Genomic DNA, 19175 nt, shown 5'->3' on the forward strand with positions numbered 1-19175 from the left:
ATATTGGACTCACGCCATGAATACAGTGGGGTAAGTCTGTTTCCTCTCTGGGGCTCTTTGGGTGGCAGGAGGGATTTTGAATTTCCCACCTCCCTGTGCTGCCTAGAGCCCCTTTGAAGGTGATGCTGTCTTTGCTGCTTCATCTCTGGACACAGTGCACCCCCCCCCCCCCAATCTGGATTGCACTGTTGGAAAAGTATTGTCATGGAGCAGTGGTATTTTACCTAGTTACTTCATTCAGGTGTTTCCTCCAAAACAATACATATTCCAAACTTTTTGGCCATATATGTATTTAATACACTAACAACGCTATCCTGAGAACACTTTCCAGGGAATAACATTGAACAGACCTGAATAGGTTTCTGCAAAGGTATCCTTTGACCTGTTCTCGAGGACAGTTTTTGGTGTTCTCTGTGGTTTAACCAGAATTAAATTGTGGTTTGGAATCTTGCTTTTTAGAGCAAAGAGCAAACAATATTTTGTGATCAGGATGAAGTGCCACATGTCTTTGGAGGTGTTTAATTTCCTAGCCATGTACAAGGACAGGAAAAGAGCAAGTGCATGAGCCTGAGGATCTCCCCAGCTTCATACCTATAAAGTTTTATTGTTACATGTGAAACTAACCAGTGTTCATTGAAATGTTTTCATTGGCCACTGTGCTGGGCATGGTTTTGACTGGTAAGTGATTGCTGTATGCGCAGCATCACTGAAGTGGCAGAGATGCTGACTGGAATCAGGTACAGGAGCAGACCTCTAGTATTTTATATTTATTTTAAAGAGTTTGTACTTCAATATCACAGCATTGTAGGAGTAGTATAAAGCATGTTTCATCTATATTTGACTATTGTGAATCAACTTCCTTCCCCTTGTTATCTCATTCTTCGTGATTATTTTTTTTAGACATTGATTGTTTGCTTCCCTGGTTTTGATGACTAAATAATATTGTCATGCACATACAATAAAATATATAGATAAATTTATGATCTTTGAAGTTTTTGGAAATGATTGATGAGCTTTTCCAAAATATTTTCTATCCACATTCTGTTTTTGCAGTCCACTCTGGATGGCTAGAACTTGACACCAAATGAGGTGTGCTAGAAACTTTACTTTGTCACTTAGGTGTCAAGGTTACATTCGGATGTCTGCCTTTCCTCCATCTGGCGTTGATCCTGTTGCTAGCACCTTGGCACATATTTAGTACTCAGGTAACTATACCTAATAGTTTGTCAGGAAAGTTGGTCTGCATTACTCAGGGTGTGGAATGGCAGAAGTCTCTGTAGAAGAGACCCCAAATGAAGAAGAAACAGGGAAGGCAGATAAAAAGCAAAACTTGGATACAGTGCACAAAGCAGGGAATCAAAAAAAGAAAGAAGAATCGAATGCAGACGAAACTCAGGATGAAAATAATATTTTAGATACTAAACCTCAGAATAAGAAGGTAAGAAAAGCAACATTTAATATTTTCCTTTTTTCTTTTCATTTTATTTTTACATTCTTATTGTATTACACTTTTCTGACTTTTCGTGAACAAAACAAAAAAAAATCGGGGACAATTTACAAGGTATGAAATACTGTGTTTTTATTACATGTGATCTTAATATTAGCTTCCTTCCAACAAACCCGAGCTTAACAAGGCTGCTTTTGTTCATAGATGTCAGGTTATGACTGTACATGGGTCTCCCCTTCCACTGTTTTATCCTTGCAGAAATCCAGTGAAATAGCTTAGGCTGAGAAGGACTGATTGACCCTGGTCACTTGGTACATTTAATGAATTTCTAACTCCAACATGGAAAATTCCTAGATAATTTTTTGGGAGGGGGGCTTTCTAGGGAGAACAGAGTTTGGGATTGGGAGGGAGCCTAGTAGTGAAACAGAGGCATAGCTACCAGGGGGCCGGGGATGCACATTGCACGGGCGCGCACCTGGGTGGGGGCGCAAAAAATTTAGGTTCGTTTGTGGTTTTTTGTATTTTTTCAGTTTGCGGCTTGCAGGGGGCGCAGTTTTTAGGCTAGCAGCACCAAAATTTCAGGGAGTTTGTGGGAGACTATCCTGATGATACTGTCCAGGTTTGGTGAGGTTTGTTCACCCCTGGCCACTAGTGGGGGTGGGGGTAAGGTTGCCAGCACGAAGTTGGGAAACACCTGGAGATGTGGCTATGAAGCTTGGGGAGGACAGGGACCACAGTGGAATACTGTGTCATAGAATGCACCCTAGAAAGCATCCATTTTCTCCTGGGGAATTGATCTTTATAGTCTGAAGATGAGTTGTAATTCTGGGTGATCTCCAGGTCCTACCAGGAGACTGGCATCCCTTGGATGTTATTTTTGAAAAAGCCACTCTCATGATCAAAAAAGTCATCTGTTGGCAGAAGTCAGCAACTTTTGTCCTCCACAGGAAGGCTGTTCCTTTCCCTGTAGCACTCTCTTCTCATCAGAGATGCTCTTCCTTCATCTAGTGGCTTTATCAAGGTGGCAGAGTGTGCTGAAGTCCCATACTTATCTTGGGAAAAGCATATTCTCCTTTTACAAGAAGGAAGAGAGGAGTTTGGATTTAGACCACATCTTTCTCCCCTGTAAAGAGACTCAAGGTGGCTTACAAACTCCTTTCACTTCCTCTCCCCACAACAGACACTTTGTGACGTAGGTGGGGAGAGAATTCTGAATGAACTATAACTAGTCCAAGGTCACCCAGCAGGAATGTAGGAGTGGGAAAACAATTATGGTTAACCCGATAAAAGTCTGCTGCTCATGTGAAGGAGTGGGGAATCAAACCCGGTTCTCCATAGTCCACCTGTTCTTAACCATTATACCACTCTTGCTATTTAGGACAATAAGTTAAAATAATTAGCATCTGCATTTTCTGTTCTTAGGACATGGTTCTGATGACTATGAAATAAATTAGATTGTAAGTAATCTCTTTTTTTTAATGTGTTTCTATGTTTTCAGAAAGATATTCTGGAGAGTGTGATCATTAACAGAGCAGAAAATTCATACCATCCTTTTAAAATGCTTCTGCCTTTTTAGGAATATTAGCAAACTTTTAGTGCAGATTTTAAGTGCTCGATGGGGTGAAGCATTTGTATTGCAATTCGTGGTTTGTAATGTTTGGGTTGTGAACTTTTCTTTGACAGTGAACAGGCACTGCACAGTGCTGTTAGGTTCATATTAAATTCCTATAAAAGTGATTAATTCTATTCGTTTAAATTCCCATTGATTGCTTGGTGCTACTTTTACAATGTTTCTGTTATCTATTATTTTTCATGAATTCTTTTCTCATTTTTAGAAACAACTCAGATCTTTCCTAGTAACCTGTAGAATACCTCAAGGTACAACAACGTTGGAAATCATTCATTTTGATATTTTCCTTTAAAATCCTTGGAACTAGTGTTAGTTTTTTAGTATCTTAGGTTTCAGGTATCGTTTGGTTGTTTAAAACTTTAAAAAAATATTAGTTCCTTCCAGTGGTGGGATCCAAAAATTTTAGTAACAGGTTCCCATGGTGGTGGGATTCAAACTGTGACGTAGCGCCAATGAGGCTGGGCAGGGCACGAAGGGGGTGTGGCCGGGCATTCTGGGTGTGGGGCATTCCTGGGCGGGGGTGTAGCAAGGATGCAGCTGCTGCGCCGGTCCTTGGGCAGGAAACGAATCCTTGGGCAGGAAACGGTCCTTGGGCAGGAAACGAATGCACGAATGCACGTAGGCTGCCACGCATGCCGGTGCACCTCCTGCTAGATTGCTCCAAGTTCTGCGCGCTACTGCTGAGAAGAGGGGCATAACTAAGGCAAAAATCACGTGGCAAAATCACCAATTAGGAACACACAAATAATTAGTAACCTACTCTCAGGAACCTGTGAGAACCTGCTGGATCCCACCTCTGGTTCCTTCCTTCAGTCACATTTCATTATGCTATGCAGAACCACAGGGAAAGAGCCACAGCCACTTTGCCTGCACCTCCCATGTGCCTTTGCAGTTCAGTTGGTAGCAGCAACTCCAATAGAACACTGAAGACCTGTCTCACACAAGTGTTCAGATGTGGACATGGGGTGAGGTGCTCAGGAGCACTGCCTGTTTGTCAATCAAGGAGAATGCAGATCCTTAAACAGCAACAAGAGAATGTACAAACACACATTTACAACAGTGTTACTATCATCTCTGCAGTAGTTCCCTGGGGGGAAGTACCTAGGCAGTAAACATGAGGCATTGCTTGAATCCCACAGGGAGCCAGCAAGAATGCAAAACCTCTTGCCAACAATAACGGATCAGTGGCAAAACAGAAAGCGTTCAGGCTTGAAATCATATATGTACGTTGGCACATATCTGAGGCAGAAACAGCAATAATTAGGGTCATTAGGAATTCCCTAGCAACTGTAGTTTATACATTAGCCATATATACCAGGACATGATATATCTGTAGAGAAATGCATTAGACAGTGGCATAGCATATGAGGGGTCCCCAGTTCAAACTCTCAATTCAGGAGTCACGTTGATGGAAAAGGTCCCAGCATGAGGCTTTGTGCCATCAGAATAAGATAAAAGTCTAGTAGTATCTTAAAGACTGCCAATGTTCATTCCAGCTTGAACTTTTGTGAGTTACTTTTTCAGAAGCTTATTGAAAGGAAAACATTTCCCCACACACCAGTATTTGTTGCCGTCAACCCCACCAATGCAACATACTCTGCTGCATTCAGGGACAACACAACCCACTCCTGTTTACCCCAGCAACTTTTGTGTTTCCAGTATCACAACGCTATCATACAGAGTGCAAGGCTTACAAGATAGCAGCAGCAATCAGGAGGAGTATGTATCTTGAGGACTCTGTCTTTCCACCTTCCCAGAGCACAACTGTACAGACAGTAGCACAAAGTGTCCTCAGTGCTTTCCCAGGGTTGATCCCATGTTTATTGTTTATTTCCTTCATTTGTATTCTGCCTTTCTTCCCAGTGGGGCTTCAAAAGCGGCTTACATCATTCTCCTTCATTCTATCCTCACAACAATTACATAACGTAGGTTAGGCTGGGAGTATGTGACTATCCAGGGTCAACCAGCAAAGTGGAGATTCAAACCTGGGACTCTCATATCCTAGTGTCTGACGCTGTAACCACAACACTATATTGGCTCTCACTTAAGTTACTCAAGGTCAATCAGGAGCAAGGTAAGGGAACTACCAAACCCAGTCAGATAGACCACAGAATCACCGGTAGAACTGTCTTTGTCACCATATGCCCATGAGAGGAAAAACTGTGCTGCTCAAAGAACTTTATGGTAAGCAACTTTCAATGGTGCAAGAGCGAGATTAGGAAGCCCCAGAACAGAGCAACTAGATCAGGGGTAGGGAACCTGCGGCTCTCCAGATGTTCAGGCCAGCCACTGGGCTGCTGACAGAGGCTGATGGGAATTGTAGTTCCTGAACATCTGGAGAGCCAGCAGGCCTCACCCCCAACCAGGATGCACATTGGTCCCTAAAGCTATTAGTTGTGTTGTAGTCTTAATGGATGTGGATAGTGCTGCAGAGGAATGGAGTCCATTCAGCCTCTCTGCTCCTCGTTGGATGACTGTCTGGCAGAGTCAATAGACAGAAGTAGTAGTTCTCTCAAACAGGGAAACATCTTTCACCTTGATGATTCTACGCGATGCCCACTTCAGCTTCCTGTTTTGTGGGGCCAAATGTGACTGGGTAATACATGCATTTTATGTATGGTGGTGGTGGGGTGCTTAATGGTAGCATAAATATGAATTCTTTTTCAGAACACTGACACTGAGTACCTTTACCGGAACTGGGACAGTAGAAAAATTGTAGTTCCTGAACATCTGGAGAGCCGCAGGTTCCCTACCCCTGCACTACACCATGCTGGCTATCACTAGTTCACACAGAACTGCGGAACTCATATCAACCACACAAAAGACCAAATCCAGCATGTGGCCTACTTTATACGTGTGGCCAAAACAACCTGAGACAGTCCCAATGTTGCCATGGCAGCCAAGAAGTCTGAGGCAGTCCCCGATGAGACAGACTAAGTATGGACACTGAAGTCCCCCAACACTAATAGCTTGGAAAAGGACAATGCCCACTTGGCTACTTCCTCTGTAAGTCTCAGTAGGGCGTCAGCTGGCAAACTAGGTGCACAGTAAACCAGAAGAACACCTACCCTTTCACTGGCATCCCACACTAGGTCAACACATTCAGTACCAGGGATCACTGGAAGGAGAACAAATCTTGCATGAAGATTGCCATTCCACCCCCTCACCCCCCACCCCCATTCAAGGTTGACAGATGACCAAGTAGCCTGCAGGGAGGGGGGGTCATCTGAGTGAGTGGAACCACTTCATCTTTGTCCAACCAGGTCTTGGTCAAGGATGCCAGGTCAAAATTCCCTCTGCAAATAATCTCCCTGAGGCTACTGATCTTGTTTTTTATTGATGTGACATTACGCAAAATCAAGCTCAAAAAGGAGGAGAGACTGATCCTGCATACCATTATTCCTTGGGATGGATTGGAGATTTGAAGGAATTGGTACATACAGTAAACTTCAGCAATCCAGTCCAGTGGTTACAAAAGTATGGACCAGCATTGTCAGGTCAGTGGTATCTAGAGGGTGGAAAGGGCATATGTAAATTAAGTGAGATGAAAAAAGGTGGTCCTAACAAAATGTCCAAACTAAGTTTTCCATCCATGCGGTTAGATCCAAATGCACTCTGAAATTCTGTACATGATCTGTCAATGCCAGTCTTGGTCAGGGTGGTGTCCAAGGGTCTCTCTCTCCTTCTATAACAACCTTTTGAGATATGGTGAGGAAGAGACAGATTGGCCCAAGTTCACCAATGGGCTTTTATGGCAGAGCAATTTTGGATCCAGGTTTCCTCAGTTCTCACCAGATACTCTGATCAACAAACTGCACATTGAAAAACCAAAAATTAAATACTAGAAATAAGTTGGAAAACAGATGAGATCAGGGAAAAAAATAAAACAGGTTTGCACATGTGGACAATGTCATCAGGGTTAATAGAACATGTTCATTGTTGCTGAACTCCACCCTCTTGCTTGACAAGCAGGTGGCAATGGTAGTTGTGGCCTTTCCTTGGTACTGTGAGGCATGCCCTGCTACATCTAGAATGCAGAGTGCCCCCCATGATTCTGCCTTTGAAGAGTGTTCCAAAGCTTCAACTGATAATGCTGTGGCTACAATACTACAGCCAGAGGGGATCACAGGGTACTATCATTCCCATTTTGTTCCACTTACACTATATTCCCAATGTGCTTCTGTGCCCAATTCAAGGTTCTGACATTGACATTTAAATCCCAAAGGGGTCTGGGACCAGCACACCATAGGACCTACCCCCACATAAACCTACCCAACCACTACAGTCATCTTTGGGGGCACCTGCAGAGATGGGATCCAACCAGTTCTCACCACTTCTCTAGAAGTGGTTACTAATTTTTTCTGAGTGCCGAGAAGGGGTTACTAAAGCAACCTTCCTGCTCAATAGGGACTGGAGGTGCGTGTGAGCGGCGGCGCCACTGTTTGAATCCCACCACAATCGGAGCCTGTTATTAAAATTTTTGGACCCCACCTCTGGGCACCTGCCATTAAACCCTGCAATGCATTGGACGGGGCCTGATGACATCATGAGATGGGACATATGATGCCGCACTGAACTGTTTAAGTAGTTTAAATAGTGCTACTTATACACATCACTAGGTACATACCATTTGGTTTCTGCATTCTGTTCCAATCATGTGCTTTAACAAGATGAGCTATCTTGCTTTTTTAAAATGGACATTAATTATGAACAAAAGGTTAAATGTAATTAAGCTTTCAGTGCTGATTGCTGATATATAATTACAATAGGGTACACCATCAGCTGACTAGGAGAAGGAGATTTGTTTATGATTACACTAGGACTCCATTGGTAATTTAATTCTCATGACAGGCTATCAGGAATAACACTAAATATCTTCCCAGCTTTCTGCTCTATGTTCTCCCTTTTCCTCATACACATTAAAAGAGGGTGGAAACTATTATAATAGTGTAGCAACAAAAACCTTAGTTTCTCCTAACTCAATTGCTCATTTTTAACAATACTGGGAAATGCAAGCTGGACAACTTGACTTGAAGGGGAAAAGTACAAATGACTGAGACTTTCCCTGGTTCCTGTCCATGCAGACCCATGCAGTCTCGCAACAGGTGAATAGTTCTAACCATAGTTCTGTTGTATGGATTTCCCTATCTACTCAGGGGTTACAGCGTGACTGTTAAACAAAGGGATTGTGATAACAGATGTTCTTCTTTATGGAGTGTTTATAAAAACTGTTAAAATAAAATAATACAAGGCACTAGAACAGGGGTTTGCAACCTGCAGTTCTCCAGAAGTTCATGGACTACAATTCCCAATTGGCCATGCTGTCAGGGGCTGCTGGGAATTGTAGTCCATGAACATCTGGAGAGCCACATGTTGCAGGACCCTGCACTAGAACATCCTGGATGAATGCATACACAGAATGAGAAAAAAATCAGGTTCCTGTTTTGTAACACAGTCCCTTCTCCTGAACTTCAAATGAATGTGTATGTGACTGTGTATGTGTGTATGGGGATCAACAGTCCTCAGCTGATCAAAAAAGAGAGAGAGAGACCGGTAGAACTGAAGCAAAATAGGAACTTGGGAAAAGAAACATAAAATTGTAAATTACAAAAATCATGAGTCCTCTGTGGGTCATTTCATCCTCATGACTCAGCTGAAATAGTTTATATCTGGGTTGCAAGGGATTCCTCTCACATTTAAAAGGTGGCAGTAAATAAAATATGGTTCCCTTTCTCCTCAGGGCAATGTATTAGACAAACAGATCCAATATGCAAATTACCTACTATAGTACACCACTGTGTAGGATTCTCTTCAAAGCCTACCATCTTTCCTAACTCATAATGTCTCTATACCTGGTCATAACCCATTGGTTTATTACACCTAATGGTTGTCTGCATTTCCCTAATTCTATGTGCCCACTTATAATACTAATAACAGTCTCATGTTGTTGATCATTTCATCAGTCAGCTAGCATTTTTTAAGCAGTGTGTCTGAGCTGACTCACTCACATCCCAGGACCAGTGCTGGCCAGACACAGTGTTAGCTGATCAAATGACTGTCTGGAACTAATGAAATGGATTCACGGAGCTTGATGCCAGCAAACTGGGGATACTGCAGTCCAGAGAGCCTAGTTATTTTCGCTAATGGCCTATGTGACTTTTGAGTGAGAAAAGAAGTTTTAAAAAACTGGTTGAACTAAAAAAAGACAACTCAACTGAAAGAAGACTTCAGCACTCAGATTAATTTCCATTAATTTGTGGATGAATTCTTTCTTCTCCTTTTCTTTCAACATTTCCTTGGGATTGGTGCAAAGGTGACTCAGAAAAAAAAAACCCTAGCTATGTGGGAATCTACATTCTTCATAAAGTAGGCAATTACAGTAATGCTTATTATTGTTATTTATTTTAACTGCAATAAATTTCATGGTCAGCTGTTCACAAAAAACATAAAAACTTGGGCTTGAGTAAAAAAAAAGCCCAAAATATTCTGAGAGACCCGTCTCATCCAGCACACTCTCTTTTTGAACTTTTACCATCCGGCAGATGATACAGGTCTATCAAAACTAGGACAAAGAGGCTTAGAGACAGCTTCTACTCTAGAGCTGTGGCTATGCTAAACTCTTCGGCTTCGTGTTGATGTGTTTGGGGCTGTGTAGGGAAGGGTGGAGGAAGGGGAAAGTGAGGATGGGGTATGAGTCTGAAATTGTGTGCATCGAGGAATGCTGCTGTAAATTTCGTTGTGCGTGAACAATGACAATAAAATGCTTATGCTTATGCTTATACTTTATATTACAGCAGAAGTGTTCATTTAACTGCTAATGCAAAAACACTACTTGCAAGAGTAATCTGAGAGTGTTGAACCACACATCATATTGATTGAATGAGGGGATACTCAAACAACAGACTCTGCTCATTACAGAAGTCAAACTACCTTATGGTGTGGGTTTCCTTCCCATACTGCACTTCTCAAGAGAGTGGAAAACATATGTGAGCTGTTAAATTATGAATAAATGATAAAATATAATGCATGAATAAGCCCTAAACATGGCCTACAAAGGAATGAAGAATATGCTGCAGAAATCTTTTTAAAAATCCATGTATGATGTAACTTAACAGCTCCCATTCATTTCAAGCCACAAATAAAAGAAATTCTGGCATATTAAAGGAACCAACCCAAATGCACTTTAGATCAGGCTGAGAATACACATCCGTGAAACACATCTGTGGAAAGTAGGGTTTTAAGTAGACCTGTTTAGGATGGTACTGTTGGGAAAGGGAGAACAGGAGAAAATGTTTGAAGATACACAAAAGACTACTCAGATCTCCTGCTACTTCAAAACTAGAGATTATTTTAAAGCCATTTAGGATTGGAAGGGGCCATATAGGCCTTTCAGTTCGACCCCCTGCTCAATGCAGGACCAGCCTAGATCATCCCTGACAAGTGTTTGTCCAAATGCTGCTTAAAGACTGACAGTGAGCAGGAGCCCACCACCTCTTAAGGTGGTCAATTCCACTGTTACCCATCAGACTGCTAAACAAGGCTCACAACACCAACATGTGCTGTGTGTGGTTTTAATGAAAACATGCAAAAGTGCAAAAAATCCTAAAAACCAGCTCTATAGACCCAAAACAGCAAGGAATAAAACAGAGAGCTATACTGTTGCAACTGCAGCAAACCTCGGGAACATCAATAGTCTCAAACCTCCAGGCTGCAAAGACCTGCTTCCATGATTTTTGATTGCCTCTCCTAACAGTCTTCAAACAGTCTATGAAACATCCAATAGAGATAAGTTCTCAAAGTTCTCAGTATAAAGGTGAAATATATCTGGTAGGTCCCCTAGCAGGAATCTGGGAAGTAGCACACCCCTGGGAAGTAGCACACCTTGGGCCAGGGAATCAAGCCTGCCCTGGACCCATGAGTCACCTGTAACCAGCACTTTCCTTTTCTTTCTGGTAGGAATCCAAGAATGTGACTCCTCAATGAGCTGAAAGAAAACAGACAGTTCCTGGAAAAAATCAACTGGCGATTTTCAATTGAATCCACACATTTTGCATAGACCTCCTCAGTGGATAGTCTTAATTATTGTACACTTGCCTCATAGGAAACCTATCAGAATCTAATATAAGATTTCCTTTCCAAAAGCTAAGCCTCAAACTGCGCTCATATATATAACTTATGGTGCACCCATACCCCCTGATAAATTCCTTCGTTTTCTGCTAAATACATTCTTCCCTGACCTTAATAGGTGAAGTCCCTTGAGTGCTAGTAGGTCATCATCCAGAAAACCTAGTCCAGGGCCCACAATCCAAATTGCTCTATCTGGTACCACCAACACAGCCAGTGGTTCACTCCAATTATTTTCTGTTTCCAACACATTGCCCTTCCTTTGACTGGAAGACTCAAAGAGAACAGAATCTGGCCCCCCATTCCTTTCAGCTTCCTCCTGGAGTAAAAGGTAAAAACCCCCAATATATACAGTGTTATCTTTATTTTAAATGTCAAAAATTATTTGCGGCTCCAAGTGTTTTCTTTTCCCATGGAAAACAGGTCCAAATGGCTCTTTGAGTGTTAAAGGTTCCCTACCCCTGTCCTATATGAACCTACCCATCCATCCCGGTCATGTTTGGAGGCCCTGCTTTGAGTGACATACACACCCACACTTGAGGCTAGATGTTTGGCAATGCAAGAAAGGGCCTTCTTGTAGTGCGAAAACCATGGAACTCCCTCCCCAGGGAGATCCTTCTATCATCTACCAGTAACCTTTCTTCTTCCTCCCCCTCTTCTTTCCCTTTTCCCTCCTACTTTTCTTCTTTCTCTTCTTCTTACCGCCAATAACTGGTATTGACCCTCTTCCTTGGCTGTGTTGTTAAGTATATTCATATGACTATATTGTACATATTGGACGTATTAAATGCTACTTTGTACATATTGTACATATGAAATGCTACTTTAACATTTTAAATGTTTGAAAGTTTTGATTTTTGGTGCCTTGCCGATTCCATTTGAGTGCCATAGACACGGTTTAAATAAAGTTTGTCCAAGATGGATTGTTTGATGGTGATAAATGTTCAGAGTCTAGAAGATATTTAGCTAAGCAACAGGAGCTTGAAATGGATCCAGAACCTTGCAACTAGTATCCACTAATGCAACACCAGCTCAGCTAATAGTTGTAGAGATGGTAAAATGTTCTCTATCTGGTTTTGGCCACTAGATGGCAAAACTGACCACAGATCAGTTGTCACAGTTTAAAATATTCAATCTTACTCAACTATTGAAAGGTTTATATACCCTCGCAATCATGTACATTCCAGGATTCACTTACTGGAATACTATTCCTCCCTGACTGAATCATCCAGTAAAGCCTTTTACATACAGACCCAGTAAAAAGTCAGTTTCATAAAATTTCTGATCAAGATTAATAACAGTATTCAGTAAGTCAGCAGAAGCATTCCAAACAACCCTGGTTCCCAATATGACTTTCTTGCCATTTGACTATATATATATATAATTTCTTCATATAGATAACCATGGCGTTGGAACCATGAGCATTTCAGTGCTTTGATAATACTAGCATTCATAGTCACATGTCAGATCACAATAATAATGCCCAGTTTATTTACAAAAAATCTAGGAATGGATACTATGATATTCAAAAGCTGCATATGAATAAAAATATATTTATGGAAGCGATCTCCAACGCAGCTTAAATTAACTGAATGACATCATTGTATTTAAACACTATTAATCTTTGCAACATTATAGAAAAGAGAAGAAAGAATAGAAAATTGTAATTCTTTACAAAAAGGCCTGCTATTCAATGAAATAATTTTTTACTTAATCATCTTCAGCCTGACACCATGAGAGGGCAGCAGACTTTTGCAATTATTCTTGCTTGCTGTTGGCTTTAGAAGAATCTATGAAGTACTTTTGTAGATATACGATGACTCATGCGAGGGCTGGGAAAACTTCCTTTTTAGGTCAGTAGCTCCCTGTACAATGTCTGTTCCTTCAAACTAGGAAGGAGCTTTAGAGGCAGAAAGAATTGTTGGTCTTTAAGAGAAATTGTGCCAACGTTAAGCTGAGGAGGAAGTATTTTTGCCATTTAAAAATATGACAGATACACAGAAAATTAGCATCAACCAGTGAGAAGCCGCACATGGAATAATCGCACTACCAATTTCTGCCCGTCTGCTTGGCCAACAATTCTGAGTGTGCCCAACTAATTGGGGTCCTGTTACACATTACAGTATTGATAATTATCTTTAAATCAATATTCTCTGTTACAGTGGCTGTCACACACACATACACACATCAAGTGGCACTTTAACCATAGCAGCCCTTAATACACCATAGCAACAAGGAGAGATTGAAGTAAAATGGCCTGGTTTCTATAGAAACGATCACACAGACCATCTGTAATCAAATGGATCACACAAGCAGTGAAACCAAAGTGAGTGATCACAAACATTAGCAACTATTTGTGTTTGAAACCTGTTCACAATATGTACATGTTGTTCATTATTAGAATTAAAAAAAATTTTGATATCTTAAGTACTAATGCAAAAAGCAATGCACATAAACTCCCTGTCACATGTATCAGTAGCAAAGGTGCCTATGTATCTGTAGAAATGAATTTCCTGCTACAGACCTGCATTCCCCCCTAGTCTCTTCCTCTTTCCTAGAAAGATAGGATGTAAGCACTTCAGAATAGGAAGTTTCTTTTTGCTCATGTTATTAAGTATACATTACAAGCAATAATCAGTGAGGTATCTGAAAGAGACATCTCATTTCCCATTGCATCTCATCCCCTACATTTCTTCAGTCTCTTTCTGGCCACCCCTCAAACTGTCTTTTTTTCTTGCTTTCTTTTCTCTTTCCCACTTGTTAGCCCAGCAATCTTTATTGTTTTCCCTCCTCCTCCCCCCCCCCCACCCCTTGACAACGTCTCTGCAGGAAAAGCTGGATCCACCTGCATAGTGGCTGGGAATTCTGGGTAATCAATCTACAGTGGTCGCCATAGGGCCTGTTCCTAAGTAAGTCCTCCTGCAACAGATGACATGCCAAGGGAGGGAGACTGTACTCTGTTCCCCATAAAGATGATAGCTCATTCAGTTGAGGTATAGTAGTTGAGAAAGTTGTATGCTTCCGCATTAGAATATAGTCCCAAATGAATGTGAAAATTATCATTCATTTTCATGCACAGCCTTTGTCAAAACCATTATTTTGTGTAATATTGATCATGGTCCTTTGATACGAGAGCATTTATGCCAAAATCTATTTTTATTTTCAAATGGATGAGGGGAGCAGGGCTAGGTAGGCACTAGGACTCAGGTGGAGCATTCTGCAACAAAGAAGGTCCAGCATGCTTTGTTGTGTGGCAGAGGAATATACAATCTACTATCATCTCTATAGGGAACAGAGTAGAGACTCTTTCCAGGGTTGTTTTGACCTCCAACTCCATCTCTGCTCTCCTACCCACAGGTTTGCTTTACAGAAACAAGGCTTGGAAAGCGCAGCAATATTGTTGTGGTTGTCTACATTCGTATGTGTATAAATTGCCCTCAAATCATAACTGACCAATGGAAGTCCCAGCAAAGGGCTTGAAAGGCAAGAGAAAAACAGAGGTGGTTTGCCACTGTAGAGACTTCCTTGATGGTCTCCCATCCAAGTACCAACCCCACTTAACTTTCAAGATCTTATACGATTGGGCTTTACTGTGCTTCCTTTCTTCTCCCATTATGGTTGTCTACCAAACTCCAAAATGGTGACTGAGAACTCAGTGGCATCCTTTTCTTAATGCTACAGGTGCTACTTCTATTATTTTAGGGGTCTTTTAACTTTTTAAAAAAGATTTTTCTGCAAACCTGGGACTTTCTTTGAGTTTATAGAAAAATCCCATCTACGGGTATCTGTCCCTAGACCCATTTTGCAGATTCACACTCTACAGCCTGATTTGAAATTAAGTAAATGATAATGATACCAAACAATAATAAAGCGGTGCTTTACTGGTCTCAGTTTCTCCCAGCCCTCTTGAAAACTGGTAGTCAGGCTTGCCAGGCTGAGGATGTGACCTAGCAGGAGACTCACTGGGGGAGAACTCACTGGCCGCCATACCGTTGCTACTTCTGCAAGCCCAGTGTGAGGGTTTGGACTTGTTTTTTTCTCATACAGAGTTCCTGCTAGCCATATCACAGGAAAGTCTGGGGATTTTGGCTACGTCACAGGAATCTGCTATTCAAAGGTCCCCACTGTAATTGTCTGGATAACTAAAGAGGTTATAATGGTCAATGTTTTTTCCAGGGCAATTTGGTAACAGTATAACTAAGAACTGTAAGCAATTACCACTCGATAGAAATCTACACCACTCAGCAGAATAATATAAATGTTACAAACCGTATCTATTTAGTAATGTTTGGGACAGCTGTCATCCTAAAGCAGACCACAAAGTCGTTCCACAGTTTCTCACAATTTCAGAGCTTTTTCACGAATGGCATCCCAAGTAATTTGAATAAAATGATGTTATCCTGAAGTACAAACACTTGCCCGAATTTTGTATTTCTTAAATTAGTACCCTACGTCAAAATATTTTTGCAGCCTCAAACATAGAATTTTGAATTGCCTTCATTGTTGCTAACTCACATAATTAGACATGACTTCCAAATTATCAGCTTGCCAGAATACAAACACAAAAAGCTAATTAGCAACTGCTACCAAAGTGTTATTCAATGAAAAAGTAGAGAATGGGAATGAACCTCTTGTTTATATAGGTCTGAAAGGAATGCGGTAGTTCTGGAAACCATGAAATGATGCAACAGTTCCAATGTCCCCACCAACCAGCACCACTGCTTACTGATTATGATAATGATGCCTCATAGATATTTGTACCCAAGGGGCCAACTGGACATTGTCCTGGTGAGCCAATGTGCTGAAGTGCTTCCTCGTTTGAAGTGGACCGGAGCCACACACACTGGCAGCCCTTGAGAGTGGGGCCAGAGCTGTTCCACCACAAACTGGTGGTCAGAGGCCCCAATCTAGTGGTAGGATTCAAATAATTTAACAACCGGTTCTGAAAGGACTCAGTGGTGGGATTACAATTATTCTCTGAACTAGACAAAAAATCAGCTACCGGTTCTACCAAATAGGTGCGAATAGGCTGAATCCTACCACTGCCCCAATCCCAAACAAGGTGGGCAAAAGCCAGGTAGAAGCAATGAAAAGCCTTCTCCTCCCCTTTCCTCCATCAGGAGTGGGGCTGGCAGCAGGGCCAGGTCTTCTCTCTCATTCCCTCCTCCTGTGTCAGAAGGCAGAGTCTGTGAAGCAAGGACATAGCACGAGGAGCTGTCACCCATGGCCCCTTCCGCACATGCAAAATAATGCGTTTTCAAACCACTTTCACAACTGTTTGCAAGTGGATTTTGCCATTCCGCACAGCTTCAAAGAGCACTGAAAACAGTTTGAAAGTGCATTATTCTGCATGTGCGGAATGAGCCCATGTTTTGTGTATGAAGATGGATCTTGCAGCAATAACATTGCAACACAGCATGATTTTACTGCAACAACAATTTCCCAGAAAGCCTTTTTGGTGGGAGAAACCAGAGAGGGCAGCAAGCGTGCAACAGGATAAAAAGAAATAAATCCTGACCAGGCTTGAAGACAAAGATACCAGAACCCTCTACTGATCTTTACATGTCATGCAACCACTAAGTGTTTTGTGACAGCTAGGAAGCTCTAATTCAAAATTTTCTACTGTCCCAAAGTTCCAGGCAAAGGAATAACTCAGTGTCAGTGTTCTGAAAAGAATTCATGTTATGCTACCATTAGCTTCCCCCACCACCACCACCGCATAAAATCGCATGTGTACAGTCACATTTGACCCCACTGGAAACAGGAAGCTGAAGTGGGCATGCGTGAATCATCCAAGATGAAGATGTCCTCCTGTTCAGAGGAGAACTACTACTTCTGTCTGTTGACTCTGCAGACAGTCATCCAACAGGAGCAGAGGCTGGAATGGACTCCATTCACTCTGCAGCACTATCCATCCATTAAGACTACAACACAACTAATAGCTTTAGGGATCAATGTGCATCTAGTTCAGGGGTAGGGAACCTGCGGCTCTCCAGATGTTCAGGAACTACAATTCCCATCAGCCTCTGTCAGCATGGCCAATTGGCCATGCTGGTAGGGGCTGATGGGAATTGTAGTTCCTGAACATCTGGAGAGCCGCAGGTTCCCTACCCCTGTTCTAAAACCTCCCTAGCCCCTGGTATACAGAGAAGCTGAGGGACACAAAGAGAGTACTCAGAATAGCTAGAGCAATGCTGGGGGTAGATGTGTGACAAAACATTGAAAACACTTTGTAGAAGCATTTGAAGGTCTAAGAAGTGGCAATGAAGAAGGGGAAGTGATCTTATTCCTCTGCCTCCATTGTATCTGCATCCAGAAGTTTGTTTAGGCTAATTCAGTAGTTGACCACTCCTGTAGTGGTTTCTAAAATGGATAGCAATTTGGCTATTAGCTGTGACTCTTTTGATGCATTTTTTGCAAATAAAGTCTTTTCCTTCCACCAGGACCTGGCTGCCAGGTTTGGAATCAGTATCAAACGGATGGCTGTGCCTGTCACATTGGGTCCTGTTTTGGACTCCTTCAACCTGCTCTTCCCAGACTGATGTCAAAAGGCTTTTGACTGAGGTTTGACCTATTTCTGCTCCTTGGATCTCTGCCCTTTTTTGGAATCTATAATCCTAAGTAGTAGATCTGGCTAAATTGAAGTAGTGTGATTTAAATATTTTAAATAAAGAAATACTTGACACTCAATCTTTTGATATATTTTGATACAAATTTGATATATTTTGATATAAATCAAAAATATTTAGCTCCAAAAACAGCATGACCAACCCCCAAAGCACACACATCTCTTAATGATGTGCTTCTCTTTAGACTTGCATGAATTAAATGAATTTTGCTGTTTGGCAAAAGATCTCTAGGGACTTTCCTATGATAATCAAATAGTAGGCTCATTGACAGATTCCAGGAAAGGGATTTTTTCCCCTCGAGCCAGTTTCCTGTCTTGATCCAAACAGCCATTCTTAAACCTATCACAGGTTTCTATATGTCTCTCCCCAAGGCACAGGAAGCATTCCACGTGCCTGTCATTCTTGGCCACTGAAGCCCCACAAGTGGAACACCTTTTAAAAAATGCTCCAGATGACTCCATGGTCAAATAATCAAAAAAGAAAGAAAACACTCATGCTTGGTGCAAAAGAAGAAGCAGACAAAATGTTCTCACTTGCAGGGGCAAAGAAAGAACTGAGGGGAATGCTCACTCCTCCCCATTGTACCCCATGGCGCTTGGACAGGGAGAGGGAGCATTCAGGAGAGTTCCAAATTTTTCTATAAAAGCTAGACAGTGTCCACTGCAGAAGGTTTGCGCATGCCCAGACCCATGTGTGCCTGCACAGAAGGCCACTTGATGAACAACAGTTACAGGTAAGGGCAATGTTGTTCTTCAAGATGGCTTCCAGTAAGTTCCCTCTCTGTCCATCATTCCAGTTATCCATATAGTGCATAATTTCTTCTGTTTCATCTGCTTACCCTCATTATTCACAGGGTTATGGATTTCTTCCATTGCTGGGGTCTGTCTCCAGGGTATATCAGATGTAGGTCTGTCTTCATTGGATACAAAGGTCTATCAAGAATTTCTTCTCACCCATGACTCCAGGTTTCAGCTGACCTCTTCCAAGTTACTTACTTTCAGTGAATGTTGCAGTTTCTTCTCTTTTATTTCTTGCAGTTCTCCCTGCCCCCCAACCCCAGCATTTTATCATTCATTAGTCTTCCACATTCTCTTCTATCCCATCATTGCTAGTAGGTTTCTACATAAATGAAGCCTCTTGACTCTCAGCTGACTGCAGTTTTCTACAGCTGAAGCACAGCGGTAAATCATCTAAAGACCTTCAACTGGAGGTCTTTACAGCTGATTTCTTTGCTAACTTAACTGTTCATAGCAGCTGTTCAAACACATTTCTCACTTCCTTCTTCACAGACTTTTCATGACTGCTTTAAGAACAGCTTCATAAAGTTGCTACTACTGCTCTCTAT

The 19175-nt window shown here is 41.8% G+C and overlaps 1 protein-coding gene across 7 annotated transcripts in view; it reads left to right on the top strand.

Moving 5' to 3' along the window:
- Positions 1-19175, top strand: part of CACNB2 (calcium voltage-gated channel auxiliary subunit beta 2) — a 158940-nt gene that overhangs the window by 27666 nt on the left and 112099 nt on the right. The window lies entirely within an intron of this gene.

Source organism: Sphaerodactylus townsendi, linkage group LG11, assembly GCF_021028975.2.
Source record: "Sphaerodactylus townsendi isolate TG3544 linkage group LG11, MPM_Stown_v2.3, whole genome shotgun sequence".
NCBI classification, from domain to species: domain Eukaryota; kingdom Metazoa; phylum Chordata; class Lepidosauria; order Squamata; family Sphaerodactylidae; genus Sphaerodactylus; species Sphaerodactylus townsendi.